We start from the raw sequence: 11,640 nt of genomic DNA on the forward strand, positions 1-11,640 counted from the left end.
CTTGCATGGAGTCTGTTACCCCTTCATTTTGGCCAATTTCTCCCATTTGGAGCACATGTATTTACCCAATGCCTGTACCCCAATTGTATTTAGAAAGTAACTAACTTGCTTTTGATTTTACAGGCTCATAGGTGGAAGGGACTTGCCTTGTCTCAGATGAGACTTTGGACTGTGGACTTTTGAGTCAATGCTGGAATGAGCTAAGACTTGGGGGACTGCTGGGAAGGCATGATTGGTTTTGAAATGAGAGGACATAAGATTTGAAAGGAGTCAGGGGTGAAATTATATGGTTTGGCTGTGTCACCGCCCAAATCTCATCTTGAATTATAGCTCCTGTAATCTCCACGTGTCATGGGAGGGATCTGGTTGGAGGTAATTGAATCAAGGGTGTGGGTTTTTCCCTGGTGTTCTTATGATGGTGAATAAGTCTCACAAGATCTAATGGTTTTATAAAGGGAAGTTCCCCAGCACAGGATCTCTTGCCTGTCATCATGTAAGATGTGCCTTTGCCTTCTATCATGATTTTGAGGCCTCCCCAGGAGCGTGATACTATGAGTCCATTAACCCCCTTTTTCTTTATAAATTCCCCAGTCTCATGTATGTCCTTATAGGAGCTTGAGAATGGGCTAATACAATTACTCTGTGTTCTATCTAGAAAATCCAAGAATTACAACTGCCACACATGCAATTATAGAAATGCTAATCATCCTCTCACTCTTTTTTTTCCCTAGCAGATACATATTTTTGTTTAAAATATAACCATTCCACAAAAGTACTTGAATCTGTTCCCAATGCATTTACTAACAGAAAACAGTATTAGACCAACCTGGTCTCTGGATTTAATGTGCTTTGCAGACTTGTTAGGTTTAGCTGTAAATAATCTTACTCCCTATAGTGTGGGATGTTTAAAAGTGTTGTGCTGCATACACAGAGCAAAGCTTTCACAGTGGCTAGTCAGAAATAAGCAAAGGGACAGATTTAAAGTCGGGAAGATGAGGAATATAAACAAAAGAGTTCTACTTAGTTAACCCAAATATGGAAATAAAGTAAAACCAAGAGGCCTGGTAGGGGTCGCCATGTTGCAATTTCCAGTTTTCATCCAGATATTTCATATCAGGTAGATCCTGTCACTAGTATCATACTTGTTATAAAGCATATTACAGTCTTTCTCTTCTGCAAATTATGCTCATGCAGTTATGTGTCTTATGATGGAAAGACTTCCAAAGGGGGAACGCAGTTTTCTTCATGTCAAATATAATAAACCCAAACCAGGTAAGTCAGTTTTGTAGCCTGGAATCCTATTTGTTTGCATTAGGTTGACTTTCTCATATATCTTCCACCAGTAATATCAGACTGTATATCCATTCTGATGATGTATAAATGGAAAATTCTCTGTGTAAAATCACATGGGAACTTTCACAAGATCACTTTGACATGCTTTTTCCCTTATTTTTTTCCTGCTGTGATTTTGGAAGGCTGTATTTTTTTTTCTCCTGTTAAAATGATTAGTGCTTTAAGTGAATGAGATCACTTACTGAAATAAAAATCCAGCCAAGCCATAGTCTCATATCATGATCTCATACAGGCTCAGTCTCAAGAGAGGCTCCCTGAGAGATTTTGCAAAAATTGTTCATCCAATTGTTGTATGCAGCCTCTATTCAGAAACAAAATGTGCTTGACAAAATTTTGTAAAAAGGGCCCCTGGATGCCAAAAACAATACAAATGCATGTGTGCCTTAATATAGGCTGCTATCTTGCAAAAATAATCTTCCCCTGTTGCACATGTAAAACCTATGGTGCATGAAACACCTGAAGACCTATGTAATCATCACTCTCTGCCTAGCAAGAGACCTAAGGTGCTGAGCTCTGTACATGGCTCTGTGCCTACAATCAGTGGGGCATCTGGGGATGCCTAGGCTTCCTCACAGCTTCACTTGACTTCAGAGATTTCTGATTACTGTTCCTCTGACACATACATTTTTTAATTTTCCAGCCATTAAATACTCACAAGTAGGGATAATGGTCAATGAACATGTCTTACAGTCAAGTAAGTAGTTCCAAAATGATCATGAAAATGTGAGTTAAGTAATAATTTTTGGCTTTCCTGCAGGGTTAATCTAGAAAACACTGCAAAGTAGTACCCACTACTTCACTGAGCTCTCTCTCATAGTTCTTCCCTTTTTCCTTGCTTGTCAGAGTCTTTTTCTTTTCACTCTAACTTTCCTTCCAATTACTTCCCATTCTCTGCAACTTTCTCCCTCAAATCCTTTTTCTCCCTCAAAAATGCACTTCATTTTGCCTACAGATCAAATTTTTTTGTATTGAGGTAAAATTTACATAAAGTTGAAATGCATCAGTCTTAAGATAACAATTTGATACATCTTAATATATCAACATACCCTTGTTAACTACTTAATCAAGGCAGAGAATGATTCCAAACGCCTGAGAAAGTTGTCCTGTGTCACCTTGTAGTCAACCTACCCCCAAAGGCAACCATTGCTTTGATTTCTATGGTCATGGATTAGTTTTGCTTTGGTTTTGAACTTTTTACAGAATAACATATAAAATATCCTTATTTCTTTCTGGCTTCTTTCAATTAACATAATGATTTTGAGATTCATCCATGTTGTCATATGCATCAGTAGTACTTACTTTATTACTACTGTGTACTACTCCATGGTATGAATATTCCATGATTTCTTTAATAGGCTTGCTTGATGAACAGTTTGGTTTTTTCTAGGTTTTGATATTTTGAATGAAGCGGCTATGAACAAAGTCTTACACAAGTCTTTTAGGATATTTCTCATGGAAAAATAATTAGGAATGAATAGTTGAGTACATTTAACTTTATAAGAAAAAGTCAAATAGTTTTCAAAATGGTTGTACCATTTCATACATCCACTAGAAATGTATGAGTGCTCCATTGTTCCAGACTGTGACCAATATTTGTTCTTTTTAATCCAGCTATTCTAGGGAGTATAAAATGCTGTCATATACTCGTTTTAATTACCCTGATAATGATATTAAGCACTTTTTCATATGCTTATTAGCCACTCCTAGACATTCTTTTGTGAAATAATTGTCTTTTGTCTATATTTGATGAAAGGAGAGTTGTCTTTTTAATTGTTTTGTTGTTGTTATATATTTAAGGTACAAGTTTTTTTTTTGTTTAAAATACACGCATTTCAACTATGTTGTCTCATTTTGTGGCCAGCCTCTTCACTTTTTCGTGGAGTCTTTAAAAATTTTTTTTTAAATTTTATTATTATTTTGTTTTTAGAGACTGAGTTTCACTATGTTTTCCAGGCTGGTCTCAAACTCCGGAGCTCAAGCAACCCTCCCACCTCAGCCTCACAAAGTTCTGGGATTACAGGCATGAGCAACTGTGCCAGGGTGCATATTCTTTTATCTATTCCTTAGCCTTTTGTTTGTGGTGTTGTAAATGGGATATTAAATTTTTATTTTCAATTACTGGCTGTTGTTCTATAGAAACACAATTGATTTAAGGATATTGATGCTGTGTCTTAAGAACTTGTTAAATAAATTTATAAGTTTGGCAATTGTTTTGAAGATTCCCTATGATACTCTATGTAAACAGCCATATTGTATGTAAATAAAGATGATTTTGTGTGTTTTTTTTCCAATCATTATTGCATCTCATCCCCCTATTTCACTGGCTATACTTTCAGTATAATATTAAGTAAAACTGAAGAGTAAGTACAACTAGTATCGTTCTGAATATTAAAAGGAAAACATTCAATATTATATCATTGCTTTTAATTTTAGCTATAGGTTTGTGCAGATGCTGTTTATCAGATTGAGAAAATGTTCTTCTATTCTTAGTTTGCTCAGAAACTTTATCATCAATGGATGTTGAATAATATCAAATGTTTGTTTCTATATTTTAGTAGCTTATAGAGCTAAAATTGACATACAATAAATCCCACATAAGTAAAGTATACAATTTGATAAGACTTTTTTTTTTTTTGGAGTTGGAGACAGGGTCTCACTTTGTCACCCAGGCTGGAGTGCAGTGGCATGATCTGGCCCTCTGAGATTCAAGTGATCCTCCTGCCTCAGCCCCCCAAGTAGCTGGGACTACAGGTGTGCACCACCACGTCTGGCTAATTTTTGTATTTTTTGTAGAGACAGAGTTTCCCATGTTGCCCATCTAGTCTTGAACTCCTGAGCTCAAGTGATTTTCCTGCCTCTGCTTCCCAAAGTGTTAGGATTACAGGCATAAGCCACTGTGCCCAGCTGTAAGCTTTGATATATGAATACACCTGTGAAACAACATCACCACACTCAAAATAATGAACATTTCAAACGTCTCCATTTATTTAGATTTTCTTTCTTAGCGATGCTTTGTAGTTTCCAGTGCTTCAGGTTGTAAATGCCTTATGTTAGATTTGTTGCTAAGTGGCTCATACTTTTGTTGCTTCCGTAAGTGAATGTTAATTTCAATTACCAATCATACCTAGTATATGGAAATGTATTTTATATTTTTATACTCACCTTGTATTCTGTAAACTTGCTAAACTCACATATTAGTTCCAGTTGGAATTTTGTAGATTCTCTAAGTTTTAATACAGATTATTATGTTGTTTGTGAATAATAAGTGTTTTACTCTGTCATTTTCAATTTAGATGCCTTTTATTTCCTCCCACTGACTTAATTGTAGTGGCTAGAGACTCCAGGGCAATGTTAAATAGAAGTGGCGTCCTTGCCTTGCCTTGTTTACTTCTATGTTTATAAAAGAAATTGATCTATAAATGTATTTTCTTGTAATGTCTTCATCTGGTTTTGCTCTCAGAGTAATGTTGGCTTCATAGGGTAAATTACTAAGAATTCTCTCCTATCCAATATTCTAGAAGAGTTGTGAAGGCTCAGTATTATTTTTTCTGAATGTGCTTATTTATTCTTTACTTTCACCCATGAAGCCATTTGTGGCTGGAGATCTTGTAGGAAGATTTTTAACTACAAATTTGAATGTATTTATAGATATGGGGCTATACAAGTTATCTATGTATTCTGACGTAGACTTTGGTAGTTTATTTCAAGGATTTTTTTTCATTTTATCTAAGTTACCTAATTTATTGGCACAAAATTGTTTATAGTATTTTCTTATTATCCTTTTAAATCTGTGACATCTGTAGTGATGTCACTTCTTTTACAGAAAATAGTGTTAATTTTTGTCAAACCTTTTTTTCCTGATCAGGGTGACTTGAGGTTAATTGATTAATCTCAAACAACCAGCTTTTGATTTTTTGATTTTTTTTCTATTTTTTCTCTCCATTTCACTTGTTTCTGCTTTGATAGTTATTATTTTTTCTTCTGCTTATTTTGATTTAATTTGCTCTTTTTTCTAAAAAAGATTCTAAAGTTAAACATTGAGGTCACTGATATGAATTTTTTTCCAATTTTTACATGGACATTGAGTGCTGTAAGATTCCCTGTAAATACTGCCTCCCTCATTCCACAAATTTTGATGACTTTCATTTTCTTTTCTTTTTTTTTTTTTTTTTTTTTTGAGATGGGGTCTCGCTCTGTCACCCAGGCTAGAGTGCAGTGGCGCCATCTCGGCTCACTGCAAGCTCCGCCTCAGCCTCCCGAGTAGCTGGGACTACAGGCCCCTGCCACCACGTCCGGCTAATTTTTTGTACTTTTAGTAGAGGCGGGGTTTCACCGTGTTAGACAGGATGGTCTCAATCTCCTGACCTCACGATCTGCCCACCTCGGCCTCCCAAAGTGCCGGGATTACAGGCGTGAGCCACCGCGCCCGGCTGATGACTTTCATTTTCACCTGGTACAAAAAACATCTAATTTCTCCTTCGATTTCTTCTTTGATCTGTGAGTTATCAAGAAGTGCATTATTTCATTTCCAAACACTTGTAAATGACATATAATATAATTCTGTTGTGGGTAGAGAAGATACTTTTACTAACTCAAATATTTTGAAATGTATTGAGACTTGTCATATAGCACAGAATATGGTCCCTATTGGTAAACGATTTGTGTGCACATGAAAAAAAGTACATATTCTGCTGTTGTGTGCATTGTTTTATAACTGGCAATTAAATAAAAGTGGCAAATAAGTTATATTTTCCAAGTATTCAGATCTTTATGACTTTCAGTTTCTTCTAGCAATTATTAGAGGTAAACAATTAACAAGGAAGAAAATGTAAACCAAGCATAGGAATAATTACTTTAATAATAAATTATATAAGCAAGGCAATTAGGAATAAAACTGTATATTTAAGAAGAATGAATCTGCTATATCTTACATATACAAAATACATAAAAAATATTATGAGTGGGTAATGTCTCAAAAATACATAACAATTCTAAATGGGTGTGTACCTTATAACAGACTTCAAATTCCTGAAGCCAAAACTGATAGAACAGAAATAATAAGCTATCTTTATTGTCATAATTATTAACACTCAGGTCACAGTAATTGATAGAAAAAGTTGACAGAAAATCAGTAAAAATGTAGAACACTTGAACAATACTATCAATTAAATCGACGTAATTGGTATTCATAAAGTACTTTATGCATAAATAGCTGAAAATAAGTTATTAGTAAGTGAACACAGAATATTCACAATTACGTCATATTTTGGGTGGTAAGTATAGTAATTTTAAAAGGTTTGAAAACATAAATGATATATTACTTAACCAACACAGAATTAATGTAGAAATCAAAACCATAAAAAATTGGAAAATCCTCAAATATATGAAAATTGAACAATGAATTTCTACACACCCACAGTTCATATGATAAATTACATGGCTCTCTTTCCCACCTTGCAAAATGGTGAGTGAAAAATTTGAGAAGACCGATACTAAAAAGAAGAAACCTGAAGCCAAGGAGGCTAAGGCCAGTGGTTAGTTTAAAAATATTAACCTGAAGGCTAAACAGCCCAAGAAGAGGAAGCTTCACTGCAGACAAAATCCTGTCATCATTATCGAAGGAATTAGCAAACATTCCCAATCTGCTACGTATTTCTGAGGGTCATATTCAAGATGAAGTACTTAGCTGCTGAATCCAGGGTTTAAAAAAAAAAAAAAAAAGGATGGAGGTTCTTGCCACTGTCCCCAGAACCAGTTGGTGGTCATATGAATGTGGTACCTGAGTGGTTAAACTTCACAAAATGCCTAGATACTATTCTACTGAAGATAAGCCTCAAAAGCTGTTAAGCCACAACAAAAACTCCTCCAGTCAGCATGTGAAAAAAATGTGAGCTAGCAACTCTCCTAGGACCATTCTGCTCATCCTGACTGGGCACTACAGGGCAATAGACTGGTTGCTCTAAAGCAGTTGAGCAGTGGCTTGTTACTTGTGACTGAACCTATTGTTCTTAATCAGTTTCTTCTGCATAGAACACACCAGAAATTTGTCATTGCCACCTCCACAAAAATTGATATCAATGATGCAAAAATCCCCCAACATCTCACTCATGTTTACTTTAAGAAGCAGCAGCCATGGAAGCTCAGACACCAGAAAGATGAGATCTTAGACATAGAAAAAGAGAAATATGAGATTACAGAGCAGTGTAAGATTGATGAGAAAGCTGTGGACTTGCAAAAGTTACCAAAAATTAAATTTATTCCTCAGCTCCAGGACTACCTGTGATCTGTGTTTGTCTGAATGGCGTTTATCCTCACAAATTGGTTTTCTAAATTTCTTACAAAGAACCTAATTAAATAAGTGATACATTTTTGTAAGAAAAGGATAAAAAAGAAATTACACGGCAAGTTAGAAAATATTTTTAAACTAGTGAAATTTTAAAATATCAAAATTTGTGATGTGTAACTGCAATGAACTAAATGTTTGCCATTTCCCGCCAAAAAAAAATTTATGTTGAAATCCCTGTGTATTTCAAGGATTTTTTTCATTTTATCTAAGTTATCTAATTTATTGGCACAAAATTGTTTATAATATTTTCTTATTATCCTTTTAAATCTGTGATATCTGTAGTGATGTCACTTCTCTTACAGAAAACAGTGTTAATTTTTGTCAAACCCTTTTTTCCTGATCAGGCTGACTTGAGGTTAATCCATTTTATTAATCTCAAACAACCAGCTATTGATTTTGTAATTTTTTCCTATTTTTTCTCTCCATTTCACCTATTTCTGCTTTGATAGTTATTATTTTTTTCTTCTGCTTACTTTGATTTAATTTGCTCTTCAATTTTATGATTTAAAATTGATGATTAATAGAATGATTATAGAAAGTGGAGACTTTGGGAGATAATTAGGTCATATGTGTGGAATTCTCATGAATGGGATTAGTGCCCTTAAAAAAGGGACCCCAGAGACCTCTCTTGCCCTTTTTGTTTTGTTGTTGTTGTTGTTGATGTTATGTAAAAATGCAACAAGAAGTTAGTCTGGAACTCACATGAGGGTAATCGGTAGAACCTGACTGTGCTAGCTGGCAGCCTGATCTCTGACTTCCAGCCTCCAGAAGTGTAAGACATTTGTTGTTAAGCCACCCAGTATCTATGGTAATTTTTTCTGGCAGTCAAACAGACTAAGACAATAATTAAAGTAAATTTATGGGGATGGTAAGTCTTAAATCAATATTGTAAGCGTCTTACTTAAGAACATGGCAAAAAAAAAGAGCAAATTAGCAGAAAGAAAGCAAAAAGGAAAAATAATGAACATAAAAGAAGAAATTAATTACATGGAAAAGAGAAAAACAATAGAGAAAAATAAATTAACCCAAAAACTGGTTCTATGTAATGTCCAACAAAAATAATAAACTTTCAGCAAGTCTGATCAGGAAAAAGAAAGCAAATACAGTATACAAATTACCAATAGGAGCAATGAAAGAGGGGGAATCACTAAAGATTCCATTGCCATTAAAGATTAATAAGAGAATATTATAATAAATTTTATACCATCAATTCTACAATGTAGACGAAAGAGACATATTTGTTGAAAGACGCAACCTACCAAAACTCACTCAAGGGGAAATCAATAAAATTGACTAGCCATATGTCTATTAATAAGATTAAATTTGTAGTTTAAATTATTGCCTCAAAGGAAATTCCAGGGTCAAATCACTTCAGGGGTTATGTCTTGCAAATTTAAAGAAGAACTGACAACAATTTCACATAAAACTTTCAATAAAAATTATAAAAGAGAAAAAACTATTTCTAAAATTTATGAAGTCTGTATTTTGATGATTCAAAGACCAGAAAGATATAACAAGAAAAGAAAAATCACAGGCCAATACCACTAATGAAAATAGATGTAAACATCTATTAAAATATTAAGTAAATTGAATTATGCAATAGAGAAATAGAGAAATATGTCATGATCAAGTACAGTTCTTCCCAGAGATGCAGAGTTTAATTTTTAAAAAATCAATGTAATACCATATTAACAACCCCAAAAAGAAAAAGATGAGGTAAAAACATTTGACAAAATTTACTCCTATTAATGATAAAAACTCTTACTAAACTAGGAATAAAATGGCACTCTTCTAGCTAGTGGTATACATATATACAAATCCTACTGCTAACATACTAAATAGAAAGAAACTGAATTTTTTTCTCCCTATGTTCAGAAACAAGGCAAGGATATATATTCTTACCATTTCTATTTAACACTGTATTTAAGTTCCTGGCCAATACAATAAGGAAAGACAAACAACTATGTAGAGTTAAGTGGAAGAAGAAACACATCTTTATTCACAAATAAAGTGATCGTCTATGTAAAAAAAAATCCAAATAAATCTAATAAGAACATCATGGTACATCATAATACAAAAGCAGGCACATAGATCAATGGAACAGGACAGAGAACCCAGAAATAAAGCCACACAGACATACAACCATCTGATCTTTGACAAAGTCAATAAAAACAAGCAATGGGGGAAGGACTCCCTATTCAATAAATGGTGCTGGGATAACTAGCTAGCCATGTGCATGAGAATGAAACTAGACCCCCACATTTCAACATAAACAAAAATTAACCCAAGACTGATTAAACACTTAAATTTAATACCTCAAATTATAAAACTCTTAGAAGAAAACCTAGGAAATACCACCTGTACATCAGCCTTTGGCAAATAATTTATGACTAAGTCCTTAAAAGTAATTGCAACAAAACAAAAATAAACAAATGAGATCTAATTATACTAAAGAGCTTTTGCATAGCAAAAGAAACTATCAACAAAGTAAACAGACAACCTACAGAATGAGAGAAGATATTTGCAAACTATGCATCCAACAAAGGTCTATACTGGGCATATACCCAAAGGATTATAAATCATGCTGCTATAAAGACACATGCACATGTAGGTTTATTGTGGTACTATTCACAATAGCAAAGACTTGGAACCAACCCAAATGTCCATCAATGATAGACTGGATTAGGAAAATGTGGCACATATACACCATGGAATACTACGCAGCCATAAAAAGGATAAGTTCATGTTCTTTGTAGGGACATGGATGAAGCTAGAAACCATCATTCTGAGCAAACTATCACAAGGACAAAAAAACCAAACACCGCATGTTCTCACTCATAGGTGGGAATTGCACAATGAGAACACTTGGACACTGGGTGGGGAGCATCACACAATGGGGCCTGTCGTGGGGTGGGGGGAAGGGGGGAGTGATGGCACTGGGAGATATACTTAATGTAAATGAGGAGTTGATGGGTGCAGCATACCAACATGGTACATGTACACATATGTAACAAACCTGCACATGGTGCACATGTACCCTAGAATGCAAAGTATAATAATAATAAAAAAAGAACAAAGGTCTAATATTCAGAATCTGTAAGAAAATTAAACAATTCAACAAGCAAAAAACAACAAAGGACAGGCAAAAGACATAAACAAACACTTTTCAAAAGAAAACCTACAAGTGGCCAACAAATATACGAAAAAATTCTCCACAATACTAATCATCAGAGACATGCAAATCAAAACCACAATGAGATACCATCACACACCAGTCACGATGGCTATTACTAAAAAGTAAAACAAGGCCGGGCGCGGTGGCTCACGCCTGTAATCCCAGCACTTTGGGAGGCCGAGGCGGGCGGATCACGAGGTCAGGAGATCGAGACCATCCTGGCTAACACAGTGAAACCCCGTCTCTACTAAAAATACAAAAAATTAGCCGGGCGAGATGGCGGGCGCCTGTAGTCCCAGCTACTCGGGAGGCTGAGGCAGGAGAATGGCGTGAACCCCGGGGGGCGGAGCCTGCAGTGAGCCGAGATCGCGCCACTGCACTCCAGCCTGGGCGACAGCGAGACTCTGTCTCAAAAAAAGAAAAAAAAAAAAAAAAAAAAAAGTAAAACAAACAAACAAAAAACAGATGCTGACGAGATTGTGGAGGAAAGAGAACACTTATACATTGTTGATGAAAATGTAAATTAGTTCAGCAACTGTGAAAAGCAGTTTGGAGATTTCTCAAAGAACTTAAAACAGAACTACCATTCAATTCAGCAATCCTATTACCGGGTATATACTCAAAGGAAAACAAATGGTTCTACCAAAAAGACACAAGCACATGTATGTTCATTGCAGCACTATTCACAACAGCAAAGACATGGAATCACCCTAGATGCTCATCAATGGTGGACTGGATAAAGAAAATGTGGTACATACACATGATG

At 35.0% G+C, this 11,640-nt stretch overlaps 1 pseudogene; it reads left to right on the top strand.

Moving 5' to 3' along the window:
* The first annotated feature begins 7,154 nt into the window (after positions 1–7,154).
* LOC115836279 lies at positions 7,155–7,683 on the top strand (annotated as a pseudogene).
* Positions 7,684–11,640: the final 3,957 nt, after the last annotated feature.

Source organism: Nomascus leucogenys, chromosome 8 (assembly GCF_006542625.1).
Source record: "Nomascus leucogenys isolate Asia chromosome 8, Asia_NLE_v1, whole genome shotgun sequence".
In the NCBI taxonomy this organism is placed as follows: Eukaryota; Metazoa; Chordata; class Mammalia; order Primates; family Hylobatidae; genus Nomascus; species Nomascus leucogenys.